This window comes from Panulirus ornatus, chromosome 59, assembly GCF_036320965.1.
Source record: "Panulirus ornatus isolate Po-2019 chromosome 59, ASM3632096v1, whole genome shotgun sequence".
Lineage (NCBI taxonomy): Eukaryota > Metazoa > Arthropoda > Malacostraca > Decapoda > Palinuridae > Panulirus > Panulirus ornatus.
The window spans coordinates 8,676,779-8,697,189 of record NC_092282.1 but is presented as its reverse complement, the minus strand read 5'-3'; the positions used below and the strand labels follow the sequence as shown (position 1 = coordinate 8,697,189).

General features: G+C 39.7%; 1 protein-coding gene across 45 annotated transcripts in view; it reads left to right on the top strand.

Annotated features, from left to right (window-relative positions):
* LOC139767191 (muscle calcium channel subunit alpha-1-like) overlaps positions 1 to 20,411 on the top strand; it is a 1,449,841-nt gene that overhangs the window by 814,082 nt on the left and 615,348 nt on the right. The window lies entirely within an intron of this gene.

The following is a 20,411-nucleotide window of genomic DNA, read 5'->3' as shown; positions in this document are numbered from 1 at the left end:
AGGGTGTGCTGAGTATTAAGTTAAGACCTAATCTTTGATTTATAGAATAAATTACCTACTTTTAATAGATAGAATTTTTTGTTTAGAAATAACACAAAGCACTATTAAATCAAAAGATAGTGAAGAGGTCAAAAAGTTGGATGTATTACTCACCCATTATATTTGTACCGTAGTCTCCATGGTTGTTTAATTTGTTTATGGATGGGGTTGTGAGGGAGGTGAATGCAAGAGTTTTGGAAAGAGGGGCAAGTATGAAGTCTGTTGTGGATGAGAGAGCTTGGGAAGTGAGTCAGTTGTTGTTCGCTGATGATACAGCGCTGGTGGCTGATTCATGTGAGAAACTGCAGAAGCTGGTGACTGAGTGTGGTAAAGTGTGTGAAAGAAGAAAGTTAAGAGTAAATGTGAATAAGAGCAAGGTTATTAGGTACAGTAGGGTTGAGGGTCAAGTCAATTGGGAGGTAAGTTTGAATGGAGAAAAACTGGAGGAAGTAAAGTGTTTTAGATATCTGGGAGTGGATCTGGCAGCGGATGGAACCATGGAAGCGGAAGTGAATCATAGGGTGGGGGAGGGGGCGAAAATCGTGGGAGCCTTGAAGAATGTGTGGAAGTCGAGAACATTATCTTGGAAAGCAAAAATGGGTATGTTTGAAGGAATAGTGGTTCCAACAATGTTGTTTGGTTGCGAGGCATGGGCTATGGATAGAGTTGTGCGCAGGAGGGTGGATGTGCTGGAAATGAGATGTTTGAGGACAATGTGTGGTGTGAGGTGGTTTGATCGAGTAAGTAATGTAAGGGTAAGAGAGATGTTTGTAAATAAAAAGAGCGTGGTTGAGAGAGCAGAAGAGGGTGTTTTGAAATGGTTTGGGCACATGGAGAGAATGAGTGGGGAAAGATTGACCAAGAGGATATATGTGTTGGAGGTGGAGGGAACGAGGAGAAGTGGGAGACCAAATTGGAGGTGGAAAGATGGAGTGAAAAAGATTTTGTGTGATCGGGGCCTGAACTTGCAGGAGGGTGAAAGGCGGGCAAGGAATAGAGTGAATTGGATCGATGTGGTATACTGGGGTTGACGTGCTGTCAGTGGATTGAATCAGGGCATGTGAAGCGTCTGGGGTAAACCATGGAAAGTTCTGTGGGGCCTGGATGTGGAAAGGGAGCTGTGGTTTCGGGCATTATTGCATGACAGCTAGAGACTGAGTGTGAATGAATGGGGCCTTTGTTGTCTTTTCCTAGTGCTACCTCGCACACATGAGGGGGGAGGGGGATGGTATTCCATGTGTGGCGAGGTGGCGATGGGAATGAATAGAATCAGACAGTGTGAATTGTGTGCATGGGTATATATGTATGTGTCTGTGTGTGTATATATATATGTGTACATTGAGATGTATAGGTATGTATATTTGTGTGTGTGGAAGTGTATGTATATACATTGTGTATGGGGGTGGGTTGGGCCATTTCTTTCGTCTGTTTCCTTGCGCTGCCTCGCAAACGCGGGAGACAGCGACAAAGAAAAAAAAAAAAAGTTCTTTTCTTCTTTTCTATGATGTAAACTGCACCATGATGTCATCATAAAAAGAACCTCTCTATCATAGCTCCATAAATAGACTCTTTTTCAACTAAAAGTAAACTGAGGCCATGTACTGTCTCCTGACCTTGCATGCTTTGATAGCATTTGTCTTAGTTCAGAGAAAAAGCATTCTGATGGAACAGTACTGCTTGGTATAGTTGGGATTAGTTTGGCTAGTTTAAAAACTTCTTTAAATCCACACCACAGATTGTCACTCATGAATTCTGCTAGCTCATGCACAGGTTTATCTGAGAATTCAGAACATGAACAGCATGACAGAGTACAGTACATTGAGTTCATTTTTCAGGGATATATGATAAAGAATTGATCCATAAAAATCATATAGTTTGTTCACTAAGCCATCTTGAATTTTCTCTTTATACTGTTCCTATTTTTCATGATAAAAAAGATGAAAAAATCTAGGGTAGAAAATAAAGAACATATAATGTCATTTTGCATGCATATGCTATCAACAACGATATTTTCAAATACAACTGAAGATAAGTAATTTTTTTTACCTTTAAATAGACTTCTTCATAACCTTTTAGGCTTTTGTTCATCACTATGATTTTTTTAAAGTGCAGCAGAAATCCATAACTTTAAATCTATGATCCACATCATATGTAGGCTGATTAGATGCAAAGTAGTGGTATTAGTCACGGTGTAAGAATACCACAATATGAATGCATGCTAAAAGGAAAGAAGCTACAAGAATATGTTTGTGAGAGGGACTGCGAATTCAACATTATGCCTAACCCCTTATTAGAATGCAGCTTTTGGAGAATGGTGTAGACAAACTGTCCCTTGGTTTATTTCAACCTTGAAACTGCACAATTGAAATCTGTGGCTATCTCACTGTGTGCAGAAATTGTCCTTAACCCCTTCATAATTCTAAGAAGGCAGTTTCCCATTGTACAGATCAGAAAAGAATTACCCGTGACAAATTATTTCTTTAGCATATTCTACTGAAGGGGCTAATGTTATTGAAAGTGACCATTGTCCCATGGGAACTGAACATGCTGAGCACCACCTTACTTTATGGGACAGTCATATTAGGACGCAAGAAAGGGATTAATTGTACCTTTTCATCTACTGTTGCATTTTTTGCTGATTTAGAATTAAACTGGCAGCCATATTCAGTTCCTTTCCCTTCCTCTTGAACAAAATCAAATTGAAGTTGTGATCAAATCATTGTTGGTTCAGGCTAGCCTGTACAACTCAGTAGCTCCTCAACTTTATTAGTATATCATGGATGTGAATGTGCTGACTTGGTAGAAGCGAAGGTGAAGATTTGTAGAGGGTTTTGGAAAGGAGGTAGTGATATAGGTGGGAGTAGGGTGATGAAAGTAAGTGTACTAGGGAAAGAGACTTGTATGAAGAAATGCTGGGAGAGATTAATTGTAGAATGGCAAAAGGTGAGAGTAAACAAAGCTAGGGGAAGGGATGAAGATTGGAAGGTAATTAGAGAAGTGCTGGTATATATGAGAGAAGTGTGTGGCATGCAGAAGGTGGAAGGCATGCAGGTGGAAAAGGGTAGAGAGTGGTGGGATTATAAAGTAAATTTGCAAGTGAAAAAGAAAATACAGGTATTTAGGCAGTACTTTCTGGGAAGAAAGGCAAGTGATGGGGAGATTTATGAGAGGAATTGGCAAGAGGTCAAGGGGAAGGTGTGGAGGCTGAAATAGAGGGCAAATGAGAGTTGGGATGAGTGAGTCAGCAAACTTCAGAGGAAAATGAAAACATTTTGGAAGAAGGTGAATAGTGTGAGAAAAACAAAAGAACAAATGAGAGCATTGGTGAAGAGGGCAAATGGAGAAGTGATAACAAGCTGTGAAGTGGAGATGGAGTGAGTACTTTGAAGGATTGTTGAATGTGTTTGATGAAAAGGTTTGGGGAGGTATGCCAAATGAGAACATCATGGCGAGTGTATTGGTGAAGAGAGAAGAGGTGGTGAAAACCTTGCATAAGATGAAAGGTGGATTGCGGTTAAATATCTTAAGAAAGGGGGTGACTGTGTTGTTGATTGGTTAATAAGAATTTTCAGTGTATGTATGGATCATGGTAAAGTGCCTGGTATTGGTAAAATGCATGTATAGTGCCACTGTATGAAAGCTAGGGGGATAAAGGGGAGCATTTGAATAACAGAGACATAAGTTTGTTGAGTGTACCTGGATAGTTGTATGGAAGAGTGATGATTCAGAAGGTGGTTGCATTTACAGATCATCAGATGGGGAGGAACAGTGTGGTTTCTGGAGTGGTAGAGGATGTGTTGGTCAGGTGTTTGCTCTGAAGAATGCATATGAGAAATGATTAGAGAAAGGGGATTTGTATGTGGCATTTATGGATCTGGAGAAAGCATATGATAGGCTTGGCAGATGTGCCTTGTGAGAAATGGTACGGATATTTGATGTAGAAGGAACCTTTTAGAGAATCAACAAGGATTTCTTATCAAGAGAATAAAGTACATGTTTGAGTAAGTAAAGAGGTTCCAGGTGAAGACTTCTCTGTGGCAGGGGAGTGGTATGTCACCATGGATGTTTAATCTTCCTATAGATGGGATGGTGAGGGAGGTAAATGCAAGCATCTTGGAGAATGAGACAGGTTTGCAGTCTGTAGGGGATGAGGAAGCCTAGAAAGTAAGTTGATGTTTGCTTATGCCACAGGATAAGAAAAGTTGATATCCAAGTTTAGGAGAGTGTGTGAAAGGAGAAAGTTGAGAGTAAATGCGAATAAAAGCAAGGTTTAGCTGTACAAAGAATTAGGTATGTTGAGGTGTGAGTTTGAATGAAGAAAATATGGAGGAAGTAAGATGTTTTAGATACCTTGAAGTGGACGTAGGAGCAAATGAAACCTTGCAGGTGAGGTAGGATTTAGGATGAGTGAGTGGATTAAGGTTCTGAGAGTATTGAGGAATGTGTTAAAAGAGAGGTCATTATCTGGAAGGGTGGAAAATGGATATGTTTGAAGGTTTTGTAGTCCCAACCATGTTGTATGAATGCAAGGCATGGGCTGTGGTGAGAGTATGCAGAAGAGGTTGCATGTATTGGAAATTAAATGTCTGAGGATGATATGAGGTATGAAGAGGATTGATTAAGTAATGATTGGGTAAGAGAGAGGTGAGATGATAAGAAAAGTATGGTTTAGAGAGTTGAAAAATTTGCTGAAATGGTTTAGACTTATGGAAAGGATATATTTGTCAGGCATAGAGGGGACAAGGAGAAGGTGAGACCAACTTGAAGATGGACGAATGGAGTGAAAAAAATATTTTGAGAGTATAGTGCCTGAACATGTAAGAGGGAAAGGTGTACATGGGATTGAAGAAATATGAGCAATGTTGTATGTAGTGGCAATATGCTACCAGTGGGTTGAACTAGGGCATATGAAGCTGCTGGGGAAAACTATAGAAAAGACTTATGGGGCCTGCTTATGGAAGGTGGCTGTGGTTTCAATGCATTACATGTGATAGAGTTGTTATGAGTCTGGTCATGACGCTACCTCACTCATGAGAGAAGTGGTGAATGAGTTTGAAAATATTTAAATCAGGTCCCCACCTTAGTCTTAGATGGTGTGTATGTTACTACTTTAATTGTAACTAAGGCTGGTTAGCTGGGGGTATTTACATTTTCTATGGTGTGTATTCATGAACTGGTTCCCTTATAACTTGATGTTTGTATTAATTGTTACACTACCTTGTTTGATTTTATCTCTGTCTGCTTTGAGGGTCTCATACTTTTTTAAGTGTTTCATTCTAGATTCTCTCATTCATCCATGTTTCTGTCAGACTGAAATTTATGTTATTTTCACTTGTATACTCATTCAGGTAATTAGTTTTGATAGTTATATTATTTTCACTTGTATGCTTATTCAGATAATTAGCTTAGAGACTGAATTTCTCTGTTATTAAGATTTATGCAGTCCATGGTTCTTTTTCTTTGTCTTTCTTTTATCTGCCTTTGTTTGTTTCCTGATTAACTCAATTCTTGTCTTTATTGTTTTATATGTTTCCTTACCATTTTCATCAGCATATCTGAAAAAAATATTCATTTGGATTAATAGTTATGATGCTGCTCTCATTCTGGTATCTCAGGTGGTTTACTTCCCTTATTTCTCAACATAGTATTTCCATTGTCCTTGTATTTTCTCTAATACCAATTCTGATTACTAGTGTTTCCATTTTCTCTCCATGTTCTGTTAATGTTTTTGTATTCTCTGTGTATCTGTGTCTGCGACAATTTTTGCTTTCTGCACCTTCCAATTTTCACATTTCTCTGCTAATTACCATTTGATATTTTTCTTTGAGTAGAAAAACTGTCAGATGTGAATTCCTTGCCTAATTGTATTATTCCTGGGGATTGTTAACCTCATTTACACTCATCATATCTAGCAAAGTGACTACGGACCATAGGGTGAATGATCTCAAAGTTAAACTTCCTTTGTACTCTTAGGTTATAGGGATAACGGAACTTTTTGTTGCAGAGCTCATTTCATATGCTACTAAATTTATTTAATCTTTTATCTCTCTCTTAGCAAGTATTCTTTTCCCGTGTCCAATGGTTTCATGTTTTCAGCTTTTTTAACCTCACTTAGAATTCACTGAGTTATTAGAATTTTGTTTCTCCTATAAATTCTCATGGTTATTGGTAGATTATTATTGCCATGTGCTAATTCTTCTTACTCGATTTCCTCATCATTTTATATATCATTTGCTGGATTTTTTTTTTTTTTTGCAAATTTTATAGAGGACTATTTCTGATTTTCTGTCATCCTTATTTAGTGTAAGAAAATTATGCACTCCTAACCCACATTTTATGCATTTGATTTGTGGATTGTGAGTTGTGGTCTATTACATGCCACAGTACAGTGCTCAAATAATTTGATAATCAGTATTCTGTCTTCTGAAGTAGTGATTTACAGAACTTTCTCTTATTTTTTGAAAACCTTTAGTGTATGCATTCTGTACTCAATATTTCATTTAGTTTTTCATTTCTGACCATCCTACATTTGGTGTTTTCAGCTTTTATTGATTTCTGGATTATAGAATATGATTTGAATGGCTGCCTCCATTTCTTATGCTATACAAATATTTTCTATGGATTCAGTTTTTGTACTATTACTATCGAAGATTATTGTTGAAATATTTTTCTCAAAATTTCATCGCAAAAGTTATATTTGAATTCATGATTATCCTGGTTTGCTCGGAAGAGAGGGAGGGCTGGAGTCAAGGGGGTTCTGGGATATTGGGATCTGAATATTCAAATTGGGTAAGAGGTGTGCATGAGGAAAAATGCAGTAGATCAATGTCACATACAGTGGTGCTGTGCTGTCATTGGGCTGAACCAGGAATTGTGAAACAGCCAAGATCAACCATGGAATAGTGTGTAGTACTTGGTTGTGGATGGTAGGATCTGGTTTTAGCACCATGTACATGACAGCTAGAGAGTGGATGCTTATTCATGAATGACTTATTTGCTCATTTGCTCCTGATGCTACTTCCTTAAGTTGGGATAAGCAGTTAGGTATGAAAGATTGTACTTGAACCTTTAAATGACAGGGCCAAAAGTTGACCACAAATAAAAAAAAGTCCTCATTCTTTTTTTACCATTACAGTTTGAAAGTAAAATATATATAAGTTACAAGTAGGTAGAATATGTTTGGTACTGGTACTACCTACCAAGGTAACAGGAGAGTTAGGGATGGCTACATAGTGAGCCAGCACTTTAGTGGTTAAGTTGCACTACCAGACCATGATAGCTGTCTGTTTTCTCTGCTCCACTCACAATTGGACTACGAGCATTCTGACCACAAAATACAATCTCTCCTTGTCACATATAACACTTGAAAACACATAACTTTAGATTTTTCCACAGTTAGTTCTATATGCTAACCCTGCCTTTTGGCAAAATGGTTGGAGTGACAGAGAGAAGTAGTAAGTAAAAACATAGGCAAGAATATTAGGTAAAACTACAATGTAGATGTAGTAGATAAGTACATTATCGGTAGCATTAGATAGAAGTATTAGGCTGGAAAATTAGTTAAGCATATTAGGGAGTAGTAGTTGGTAGGAACATTGGGTAGGTTACTAGCTGGGGATATAGAGATATCCCCAGCTAGTAACCTGTTAAGGGTGGAGCACTAAGAGCTAAGAAGCAGTACTGGAGTTCACCATTTATGGATTCTCATTTTGGAGTGGCCACCCGTTTAAGGGAGTTTGTTGAGGGAACAAGCATCAGAAAATATAGATTGTAAAAGTAACATGTAAAAAAGCTCACTAACATGTTTTGTGTGTTAATGCATAGAACCCCAAGGGAAGTGATGGAGGAAGGTTATTTGAGGATGTGGATAATTGAAAACTTTATTTTGCTATTGAAAATGAAAGAAATGCATGTATGAGTAAAGGATGTGTTTAAATATGTGAGCTAACATATTTTGTGTGTTCATGGTAAAGTACTGAAGTAAACATCTATATTAGATGACCTAGTGGAATGGTGGGAAAGTTTTGGAGATAAATGCACTTCACAGCCTGAGGCATCACTAAGTCACTGCTTATTATGCCCACATAAGATAGAAACCAAATATAAGGCAAAGTCCAAGGCTGTACCTAGTAGCTATGCTAATGTCATGATATTTAATGTGCATTTCGAACAAGACCCACAAAGATTAGCTCTGCTATAACAACTCCAATTGCTCCTTGGTCAGTCAGCTCTATATGACTCATGTTTTTTAAGCGTGAAGAATAGTTTTATCTTTTCTTTAATCATTTATATAGTGTATATAGTCTTACAGCACTCGAGTCTTTTAAAGTGTTCTTGTTTTAAAGCTCTCTTCATATCATGCTTACAAATGTGCTGTGCTCACAGTTTCAAACTTTGAATTTTTACTGTAATTTTTCCCTTTGGTGAGAAATGTTCCTCACATCATCAGGTAAATTAGTTGATGAAGGACTTCATAGTGTAAGCTATTATGCATATAGTCTTACAGCACTCCAGTCTTTTAAAGTATTCTTGTTTTAAAGCTCTCTTCATATCTTGCTTACAAATTTGCTGTGCTCACTCTTTCAAACTATGAATTTTTATTTTATTTTTTCCCTTTAGTGAGAAATGTTCCTCACATCATCAGGTGCATTAGTTGATGAAGGCCTTCATAGTTTGAGCTATTATATTGTTAATCTGTAGGTGAAAGAGAACTAGATCTTAGCAGAGTACCAACTTTAAGCATTAGTTACTTCAAAGTAAGCTTCCACACTTTTAACTCCATACAACTTCATCGTTTGAATTTGATGTTTAGTATTTTCTTTCATTATGATTATAATTTTAGATTTCATATTTTTCCTTTTTTTCAATAGCATTTTGACTTTTTCAGAAATTCTTGTTTGCACATATTTGCTTTGCATTATCACAAAATTTTACTTGGCAATCTATTTTACTTTTAGGAAGTGATTAAGAAAAATTTCACCTTGATATTGCGACATTTTATTTACAAATGACAGAAGAATATAGCTCGTTAAAACATAAATGAGAAGCATAATTGAAAAATGCCATTTTCAGAACCAAAGCATCACCTCCTCTCCTATCATGTAGTTATTTTACTGAACCATATGATTGTACAAAGGCAAAGGGGATAAGAGTGAGTGGTCAAATTACAGAGGTATAAGTTTGTTGAGTATTCCTGGTAAATTATATGGGAGGGTATTGATTGAGAGGGTGAAGGCATGTACAGAGCATCAGATTGGGGAAGAGCAGTGTGGTTTCAGAAGTGGTAGAGGATGTGTGGATCAGGTGTTTGCTTTGAAGAATGTATGTGAGAAATATTTAGAAAAGCAAATGGATTTGTATGTAGCATTTATGGATCTGGAGAAGGCATATGATAGAGTTGATAGAGATGCTCTGTGGAAGGTATTAAGAATATATGGTGTGGGAGGCAAGTTGTTAGAAGCAGTGAAAAGTTTTTATCGAGGATGTAAGGCATGTGTACATGTAGGAAGAGAGGAAAGTGATTGGTTCTCAGTGAATGTAGGTTTGCGGCAGGGGTGTGTGATGTCTCCATGGTTGTTTAATTTGTTTATGAATGGGGTTGTTAGGGAGGTGAATGCACGAGTTTTGGAAAGAGGGGCAGGTATGAAGTCTGTTGTAGATGAGAGAGCTTGGGAAGTGAGTCAGTTGTTGTTCGCTGATGACACAGCACTGGTGGCTGATTCATGTGAGAAACTGCAGAAGCTGGTGACTGAGTTTGGAAAAGTGTGTGAAAGAAGAAAGTTAAGAGTAAATGTGAATAAGAGCAAGGTTATTAGGTACAGTAGGGTTGAGGGTCAAGTCAATTGGGAGGTAAGTTTGAATGGAGAAAAACTGGAGGAAGTAAAGTGTTTTAGATATCTGGGAGTGGATCTGGCAGCAGATGGAACCATGGGAGCGGAAGTGAATCATAGGGTGGGGGAGGGGGCGAAAATTGTGGGAGCCTTGAAGAATGTGTGGAAGTTGAGAACATTATCTCGGAAAGCAAAAATGGGTATGTTTGAAGGAATAGTGGTTCCAACAATGTTGTATGGTTGCGAGGCATGGGCTATGGACAGAGTTGTGCGCAGGAGGGTGGATGTGCTGGAAATGAGATGTTTGAGGACAATGTGTGGTGTGAGGTGGTTTGATCGAGTAAGTAATGTAAGGGTAAGAGAGATGTGTGGAAATAAAAAGAGCGTGGTTGAGAGAGCAGAAGAGGGTGTTTTGAAATGGTTTGGGCACATGGAGAGAATGAGTGAGGAAAGATTGACCAAGAGGATATATGTGTTGGAGGTGGAGGGAACGAGGAGAAGTGGGAGACCAAATTGGAGGTGGAAAGATGGAGTGAAAAAGATTTTGTGTGATCGGGGCCTGAACATGCAGGAGGATGAAAGGCAGGCAAGGAATAGAGTGAATTGGATCGATGTGGTATACCGGGGTTGACGTGCTGTCAGTGGATTGAATCAGGGCATGTGAAGCGTCTGGGGTAAACCATGGAAAGTTGTGTGGGGCCTGGATGTGGAAAGGGAGCTGTGGTTTCGGGCATTATTGCATGACAGCTAGAGACTGAGTGTGAATGAATGGGGCCTTTGTTGTCTTTTCCTAGCGCTACCTCGCACACATGAGGGGGGAGGGGGATGGTATTCCATGTGTGGCGATGGGAATGAATAAAGGCAGACAGTGTGAATTGTGTGCATGGGTATATATGTATGTGTCTGTGTGTGTATATATATGTGTACATTGAGATTTATAGGTATGTATATTTGCGTGTGTGGACGTGTATGAATATACATTGTGTATGGGGGTGGGTTGGGCCATTTCTTTCGTCTGTTTCCTTGCGCTACCTCGCAAACGTGGGAGACAGCGACAAAGCAAAATAAAATGATAAATAGATAAATGATATGATTGAGTTGATGTAGATGACAAATAATGCCCTACGCTCAAAATGCACAAAAAGTATCATTTAGAATGTCTTCTGGAGAGCTGCATGAAAGACTTTACTCAAAAAACAGTACTGTGATCATTCACTGAGCTATCATTCCTGTTTTCCCACCACTTAAGTCATACTGACCCTTGCTCCATATGCTGCTGTACACCAGATCACTCTCTTTCTCATCATTGAAGGGTAAGGAAGCAGCTCATGTTATTGGCTAAACTCTGTGAGTTAGCATACTACAAGGAAAGGTCAAGGTACATATATATTTCACACACACAGCCTGAACATGCAGGAGGGTTAAGGATGTGCATGGGTTAGAATGAATTGGAGTGTTATAACGTGCAGGGGGTAATGTGTTGTCAGTAGTCTGGATCAGGGAGTATAAATTAGCAAGGGGAAATCATGTAAAAGTTGGTGGGGCCTAGTCGTAGCTGTGTTTCTGATGCATTGCACACGACATACAGAGAATGTATGTGAATGAATAAAGCATTTTCTTAGTTCTTGGCTCTGCCTCACTAACATGAGAAACTGCAAACAAGTATAGAAAAAAAGTCACTAGCTAAACAAAAAATGTAAGAAGCCTTGGAAACCAGTATAATGAAAAAAATTTCTGTGAAATACTAAAATCCTTCACAAAAACAGTTTATCACACTTATACTGTGTTTAGAAGCACTGAAAGCATGGTGTCATTTAACTGGTGTTTGAGTTTTTATATAGAGTGACTTTGATATTCCCACACTATCACTAGTGCATCTGTCACTTATTGCAGACTTATCTCAACGTGAGAGGATATTGCCCATGTCCGAATGTTCTCTTACACCTGTATTCTTTGATTTACCAGTCACCATTAATGAGAATGTCTAGGTTTCTAAGGTAATGCACGTCTTGAGGAGCAGTGATGATATTTAAACTTCTGTATGCTATTCATGATTAGTGGTACTGGCTTTAGTGCATTTCTGTTAGTAATAGTCCTTAATATACTTGATATATACTAAATGATACATAAGCTAGTGGATAAATGTCAACATGAAACCAGCTGTATCAGTTTTTGGCAGAATGATTTTGCAGGGGTCCATTGGTAACAATGTGGGTAACATTCCTGAAAAACCACATGGTTGGCAAAACCTTGGTTGGCATGAAACTAGGCTCTTGTGAAAAATTAGGTTGGAGAGGATGACTCTTAAGAAACATACTGAAAGTCCTACAGTGAACATTTCTTGGTTAGAAATCAGAAATGTCTAAAATATATATGGTGTGGGCGGTAAGCTTATAAAAGCAGAGAAGATTTTATCAAGGGTGTAAGCCATGTGTGCAAGTAGGAACAGAGGAGAGTAATTGGTTCCCAGTGAAAGTCAGTCTATAACTAGGGTGTATGATGTCATCATGGTTGTTTAATTTGTTTATGGATAGGGTGGTTGGGGAGGTAAATGCAAGAGTTTTGGAAAGAGGAGGGAGTATGCAGTCTGTTGGGGATGAGTGGGCTTGGGAAGTGAATCAGTTGCTGTTTGCCAATGATACAGAACTGCTGGCTGATTTGAGTGAGAAACTGCAGCAGTTGGTGACTGAGTTTGGAAAAGTTTGTGAAAGGAGAAAGTTGAAAGTAAATGTGAATAAGAGCAAATTTTTTGGGTTCAGTAGGGTTGAGGGACAAGTTAATTGGGATGTAAGTTTGAATGGAGAAAAATTGGAGGAAGTGAAGTGTTTTAGATATCTGGGTGTGGACTTAGCAGTAAATCGAACCATAGAAGTGAAAGTGAGTCAAAGAGTGGGGGAGGGGGTGAAGGTTCTGGGAGCAATGAAGAATGTGTGTAGAGAACATTGTCTCAGAAAGCAAAAATGGGTATGCTTGAAAGAATAATAGTTCCAACAATATTATATGGTTGCAAGGCATGGGCTTTAGATAGGATTTTAGAGTGGAGGGTGGATATGTTGTAAATGAAATGCTTCAAGAAAATATGAGGTGTGAGGTGGATTGATCGAGTAGGTAATGAAAGGGTAAAAGAGATGTGTTGTAATAAAAAAGAGTGTGGTTGAGAGAGCAGAAGAGGGTGTGTTGAAATGGTTTGGAGATATAGAGAGAATGAGTGAGGAAATGTTGACGAAGAGGATAAATGTGTCAGATGTGGAGGGAACAAGGAGAAGCGGGAGACCAAAGTGGAGGTGGAAAGATGGAGTGAAAAAGATTTTGTGTGATCGGGCCTGAACATGCAGGAGGGTGAAAGGAGGGCAAGGAATAGAGTGAATTGGATCGATGTGGTATACCGGGGTCGACGTGCTGTCAATGGATTGAACCAAGGCATGTGAAGCGTCTGGGGTAAACCATGGAAAGTTCTGTGGGGCCTGGATGTGGAAAGGGAGCTGTGGTTTCGGTGTATTATACATGACAGCTAGAGACTGAGTGTGAATGAATGTGGCCTTTGTTGTCTTTTCCTAGCACTACCTTGCGCACATGCAGGGGGAGGGGGATGTTATTCCATGTGTGGGCGAGGTGTCGATGGGAATGAATAAAGGCAGCAAGTATGAATTATGTACATGTGTATGGGGGTGGGTTGGGCCATTTCTTTCGTCTGTTTCCTTGCGCTGCCTCGCTAACGTGGGAGACTATATATATATATATGTATATATATATATATTATCCCTGGGGATAGGGGATTAAGAATTTGTATGTAGCATTTATGGATCTGGAGAAGGCATATGATAGAGATGCTCTGTGGAAGGTATTAAGAATATATGGTGTGGGAGGCAAGTTGTTAGAAGCAGTGAAAAGTTTTTATCAAGGATGTAAGGCATGTGTATGTGTAGGAAGAGAGGAAAGTGATTGGTTCTCAGTGAATGTAGGTTTGCGGCAGGGGTGTGTGATGTCTCCATGGTTGTTTAATTTGTTTATGGATGGGGTTGTTGGGGAGGTAAATGCAAGAGTTTTGGAAAGAGGGGCAAGTATGAAGTCTGTTGTGGATGAGAGAGCTTGGGAAGTGAGTCAGTTGTTGTTCGCTGATGATACAGTGCTGGTGGCTGATTCATGTGAGAAACTGCAGAAGCTGATGACTGAGTTTGGTAAAGTGTGTGAAAGAAGAAAGTTAAGAGTAAATGTGAATAAGAGCAAGGTTATTAGTTACAGTAGGGTTGAGGGTCAAGTCAATTGGGAGGTAAGTTTGAATTGAATGGAGAAAAACTGGAGGAAGTAAAGTGTTTTAGATATCTGGGAGTGGATCTGGCAGCGGATTGAACCATGGAAGCGGAAGTGTATCATAGGGTGGGGGAGGGGTCGAAAATCCTGGGAGCCTTGAAGAATGTGTGGAAGTCGAGAACATTATCTCGGAAAGCAAAAATGGGTATGTTTGAAGGAATAGTGGTTCCAGCAATGTTGTATGGTTGCGAGGCGTGGGCTATGGATAGAGTTGTGCACAGGAGGGTGGATGTGCTGGAAATGAGATGTTTGAGGACAATATGTAGTGTGAGGTGGTTTGATCGAGTAAGTAACGTAAGGGTAAGAGAGATGTGTGGAAATAAAAAGAGCGTGGTTGAGAGAGCAGAAGAGGTGTTTTGAAATGGTTTGGGCACATGAGAGAATGAGTGAGGAAGATTGACCAAGAGGATATATGTGTCGGAGGTGGAGGGAACGAGGAGAAGAGGGAGACCAAAGTGGAGGTGGAAAGATGGAGTGAAAAAGATTTTGTTTGATCGGGGCCTGAACATGCAGGAGGGTGAAAGGAGGGCAAGGAATAGAGTGAATTGGATCGATGTGGTATACCGGGGTCGACGTGCTGTCAATGGATTGAACCAAGGCATGTGAAGCGTCTGGGGTAAACCATGGAAAGTTCTGTGGGGCCTGGATGTGGAAAGGGAGCTGTGGTTTCGGTGCATTATACATGACAGCTAGAGACTGAGTGTGAATGAATGTGGCCTTTGTTGTCTTTTCCTATTTATTTATTTATATTTATTTTTTTTTTTTTTTTTTTTTTTTTTTTTTTTTTTTTTTTTTCTTTTCATACTATTCGCCATTTCCCGCAATAGCGAGGTAGTGTTAAGAACAGAGGACTGGGCCTTTGAGGGAATATCCTCACCTGGCCCCCTCCTCTGTTCCTCTGTTCCTGATGATAGAGTGGCAGATATAGGGTGTTTTGGTCGAGGTGGTGTGCAAAGTGAGAGGGTTAGGGAAAATGATTTGGCAAACAGAGAAGAGGTAGTGAAAGCTTTGCGGAAGATGAAAGCCGGCAAGGCAGCAGGTTTGGATGGTATTGCCGTGGAATTTATTAAAAAAGGGGGTGACTGTATTGTTGACTGGTTGGTAAGGTTATTTAATGTATGTATGACTCATGGTGAGGTGCCTGAGTATTGGCGGAATGCGTGCATAGTGCCATTGTACAAAGGCAAAGGGGATAAGAGTGAGTGCTCAAATTACAGAGGTATAAGTTTGTTGAGTATTCCTGGTAAATTATATGGGAGGGTATTGATTGAAAGGGTGAAGGCATGTACAGAGCATCAGATTGGGGAAGAGCAGTGTGGTTTCAGAAGTGGTAGAGGATGTGTGGATCAGGTGTTTGCTTTGAAGAATGTATGTGAGAAATACTTAGAAAAGCAAAGGGATTTGTATGTAGCATTTATGGATCTGGAGAAGGCATATGATAGAGTTGATAGAGATGCTCTGTGGAAGGTATTAAGAATATATGGTGTGGGAGGAAAGTTGTTAGAAGCAGTGAAAAGTTTTTATCGAGGATGTAAGGCATGTGTATGTGTAGGAAGAGAGGAAAGTGATTGGTTCTCAGTGAATGTAGGTTTGCGGCAGGGGTGTGTGATGTCTCCATGGTTGTTTAATTTGTTTATGGATGGGGTTGTTAGGGAGGTAAATGCAAGAGTTTTGGAAAGAGGGGCAAGTATGAAGTCTGTTGTGGATGAGAGAGCTTGGAAAGTGAGTCAGTTGTTGTTCGCTGATGATACAGCGCTGGTGGCTGATTCATGTGAGAAACTGCAGAAGCTGGTGACTGAGTTTGGTAAAGTGTGTGGAAGAAGAAAGTTAAGAGTAAATGTGAATAAGAGCAAGGTTATTAGGTACAGTAGGGTTGAGGGTCAAGTCAATTGGGAGGTGAGTTTGAATGGAGAAAAACTGGAGGAAGTGAAGTGTTTTAGATATCTGGGAGTGGATCTGGCAGCGGATTGAACCATGGAAGCGGAAGTGGATCATAGGGTGGGGGAGGGGGCGAAAATTCTGGGGGCCTTGAAGAATGTGTGGAAGTCGAGAACATTATCTCGGAAAGCAAAAATGGGTATGTTTGAAGGAATAGTGGTTCCAACAATGTTGTATGGTTGCGAGGCGTGGGCTATGGATAGAGTTGTGCGCAGGAGGATGGATGTGCTGGAAATGAGATGTTTGAGGACAATGTGTGGTGTGAGGTGGTTTGATCGAGTGAGTAACGTAGGGGTAAGAGAGATGTGTGGAAATAAAAAGAGCGTGGTTGAGAGAGCAGAAGAGGGTGTTTTGAAGTGGTTTGGGCACATGGAGAGAATGAGTGAGGAAAGATTGACCAAGAGGATATATGTGTCGGAGGTGGAGGGAACGAGGAGAAGAGGGAGACCAAATTGGAGGTGGAAAGATGGAGTGAAAAAGATTTTGTTTGATCGGGGCCTGAACATGCAGGAGGGTGAAAGGAGGGCAAGGAATAGAGTGAATTGGAGCGATGTGGTATACCGGGGTTGACATGCTGTCAGTGGATTGAATCAAGGCATGTGAAGCGTCTAGGGTAAACCATGGAAAGCTGTGTAGGTATGTATATTTGCGTGTGTGGATGTGTGTATGTACATGTGTATGGGGGGGCTGGGCCATTTCTTTCGTCTGTTTCCTTGCGCTACCTCGCAAACGCGGGAGACAGCGACAAAGTATAAAAAAAAAAAAAAAATATATAAATGTGAATAAGAGCAAGGTTATTAGGTACAGTAGGGTTGAGGGTCAAGTCAATTGGGAGGTAAGTTTGAATGGAGAAAAACTGGAGGAAGTAAAGTGTTTTAGATATCTGGGAGTGGATCTGGCAGCAGTTGGAACCATGGAAGCGGAAGTGAATCATAGGGTGGGGGAGGGGTCGAAAATCCTGGGAGCCTTGGAGAACGTGTGGAAGTCGAGAACATTATCTCCGAAAGCAAAAATGGCTATGTTTGAAGGAATAGTGGTTCCAGCAATGTTGTATGGTTGCGAGGCGTGGGCTATGGATAGAGTTGTGCACAGGAGGGTGGATGTGCTGGAAATGAGATGTTTGAGGACAATATGTGGTGTGAGGTGGTTTGATCGAGTAAGTAATGTAAGGGTAAGAGAGATGTGTGGAAATAAAAAGAGCGTGGTTGAGAGAGCAGAAGAAGGTGTTTTAAAATGGTTTGGGCACATGGAGAGAATGAGTGAGGAAAGATTGACCAAGAGGAAATATGTGTCGGAGGTGAAGGGAACAAGGAGAAGTGGGAGACCAAATTGTAGGTGGAAAGATGGAGTGAAAAAGATTTTGAGTGATCAGGGCCTGAACATGCAGGAGGGTGAAAGGCGGTTAAGGAATAGAGTGAATTGGATCGATGTGGTATACTGGGGTCGACGTGCTGTCAGTGGATTGAATTAGGGCATGTGAAGTGTCTGGGGTAAACCATGGAAAGTTCTGTGGGGCCTGGATGTGGAAAGGGAGCTGTGGTTTCGGGCATTATTGCATGGCAGCTAGACTGAGTGTGAAAGAATGGCGCCTTCGTTGTCTTTTCCTAGCGCTACCTCGCACACATGAGGGGGGAGGGGGATGTTATTCCATGTGTGGCGAGGTGTCGATGGGAATGAATAAAGGCAGACAGTGTGAATTGTGTGTATGTGTATATATGTATGTGTCTTTGTGTGTATATATATGTGTACATTGAGATGTATGGGTATGTATATTTGCATGTGTGGACGTGTATGTATATACATGTGTATGGGGGTGGGTTGGGCCATTTCTTTCATCTGTTTCCCTGCGCTACCTCGCAAATGCGGGAGACAGCGACAAAGCAAAATAAATAATAAATAAATATAATATATGTTTAAGACTGAACAGGGTCTTTGACTCATACAGATTCATCTATGTGTCAAAGTAGATTTTAGAATTTCCAAACTCCTTGAACTAAGCCAAAATTCCTCACAAGTATCCACACACAGCTACGCTTGGTGGGTGTGCGTGGGTGTTGTAGATTAGTGATACTGCCTTTGGTGTGGACATTGCCCATTTTCCTTTTATATTCTGTTTTTCACAAAAAGAACATTATCATTGTGTCCTCTGTTTTGCATTACTAGTTAGGTTTATGACTTTTTCTTAGTTTTTCCATAGAATGTATTGTTTAATATTCAAAGTTTACTCAGGTTCATGACAAGAGACATATATTATATTGTATTGGGGAATTAAAAACTTTTTGTCTTGCACAGAGATCTGTGTAATCTCATTTTGAAGTATTTCATTATCCTTTGTTACGTTGTTTCCCAGAAATGGATATTAGAAATGCCTATCTGTCCATATGAGAAGCTGTTTCCACAGCCCCAGATAAACATTGCCTAAGAAAGAAATATGATCATAGGCAAAGTTACTTTAGTACATTTATTTAAAGATTTTGCATTCTTCTTGCATCATTCATACTCTCATGGCTGCGGTCTCTCCAAAATTACCAAGCTATTGCAATAAATGCATTTTAGAAAGAGTACACATCTTCACATGATTCCACTTGTAAGCGAGGTGTTAGATGCCAATTGTTACTGAAAATTTTGCTTATGCAGCCCTGCATATGCCAACTGTTTGATGCCATGTGAGGCTTTGGCATGGAAGACACTCCACTGTTCAATCGTGTGATCTGCTCCTACCAAAAACAGTTTTATTTAGGAATTACAGTCATTTGTTGAGGTACATATTTAGCTTTATGTTCTGTGAAAAGCAGAAATTTAGTTTACTTTTCATTGGGAGTTTATTTTTGTATCCTCATAAGCTTTATGATAAGCTTAGACAGATAGGAATTTTGAACTATGGGTTGGCATCTCAAAAAATTTAGGAAACTGATACTCAGCTTCTTGAAAGGAAAGGTTTTAGGTTCTTTTCTCTGTTTTGCAAGATTACTGTTTAGTGAATTGCACTTCTTATTTTTATTGCCAGTATTACCCAGATCCTTCTACTTGTTCCCAGGTACATTGCTTATTACCAGGCAATACCTTATTCCTTCTTCCTTTCTACATGTGCCTCCCTACTGTAGTTTTTCCCACTCCTTTAAACATATTTGCTCATGGCTCTTTTTTTCCCTTTTTATATATTTGTGGTCAATACAGTATAATCTGTTTATTATTTTTAAACAAGTTTTCTCTGTTTAGTGCAGTATTTTGTTAAAGTAGAATAAGTCTATGAATGTTTGATGATTTATGCTAACAATTCTTTTTATCAATGTATAATATAAAGTAGAAATATGAATTTTTGGTTGACTGAAAAACTCAGCTGGATGATGTGGAATTCCAGTTGACATGGATAAGTGGGATTTTAGTATGCTTACATATCTGTCCCTATGCATAGGAGAAAAAACAATGCTACCCATGTATCTCCTGTGGCAAAGAAAGTGATTAAGAGGTTTGGGAGTGATGAGATGGAAAACCTCCTCTCCTGTGTCATTACTTTGTTTGAAGCCGCAGGTAAAGGAGCCTAATAAGGATTCTTCTTGTAAGGCTTAGTTGTCGTGTCGTGACACTACCTCACTAGTTCAGGAAATGGTAAACAGATAATACAGAGGATATTGTGTATGATGTGATAATCAACCCCTTCATTACAACATGCAAAACAATTGCAGCATGCAAAAACAAAAGCAACGAGACCCTCAGAATGATGAGTTTAAGAAAAAATTTTGTTTTTATTTGGCTTCTTTTCTTTCCATTTTCAAGAGCATGTCTTCCTTAGCCTGAAAAACTATCATGTAAACATGTGCCTACAGCTCTTCCTTTATAGCAACAAGGGTATAGTAAGGGATGTGGTTGCTGCCATAGACATATTTTTATGTTTTATATTATTATACTTGATTGCCGTTTCCCATGTTAGCAAGGTAGCCCCAGGAAACATACAAAGAAAGACCCATCTACTCCAATGCACACATATATACATACACGTGCATAAACATATATATACAAATTACTACCATGGTTTAGTGATAGCATTCCTGACTGTAACGCATTCACAGGCCGCCCAGGGTCCAGCACATAGGTTCGAGTCCTTGTTGCGGCAGTTGGTCGCAGTCAACCTAGCTGTTCATCCACCACTAGGGGTTGCTTGATAAAATGGGTACCTATCTCAGACTGGGTTAAGGTTATTTAATGTATGTATGGCTCATGGTGAAGTGCCTGAGGATTGGCGGAATGCTTGCATAGTGCCATTGTACAAAGGCAAAGGGGATAAAAGTGAGT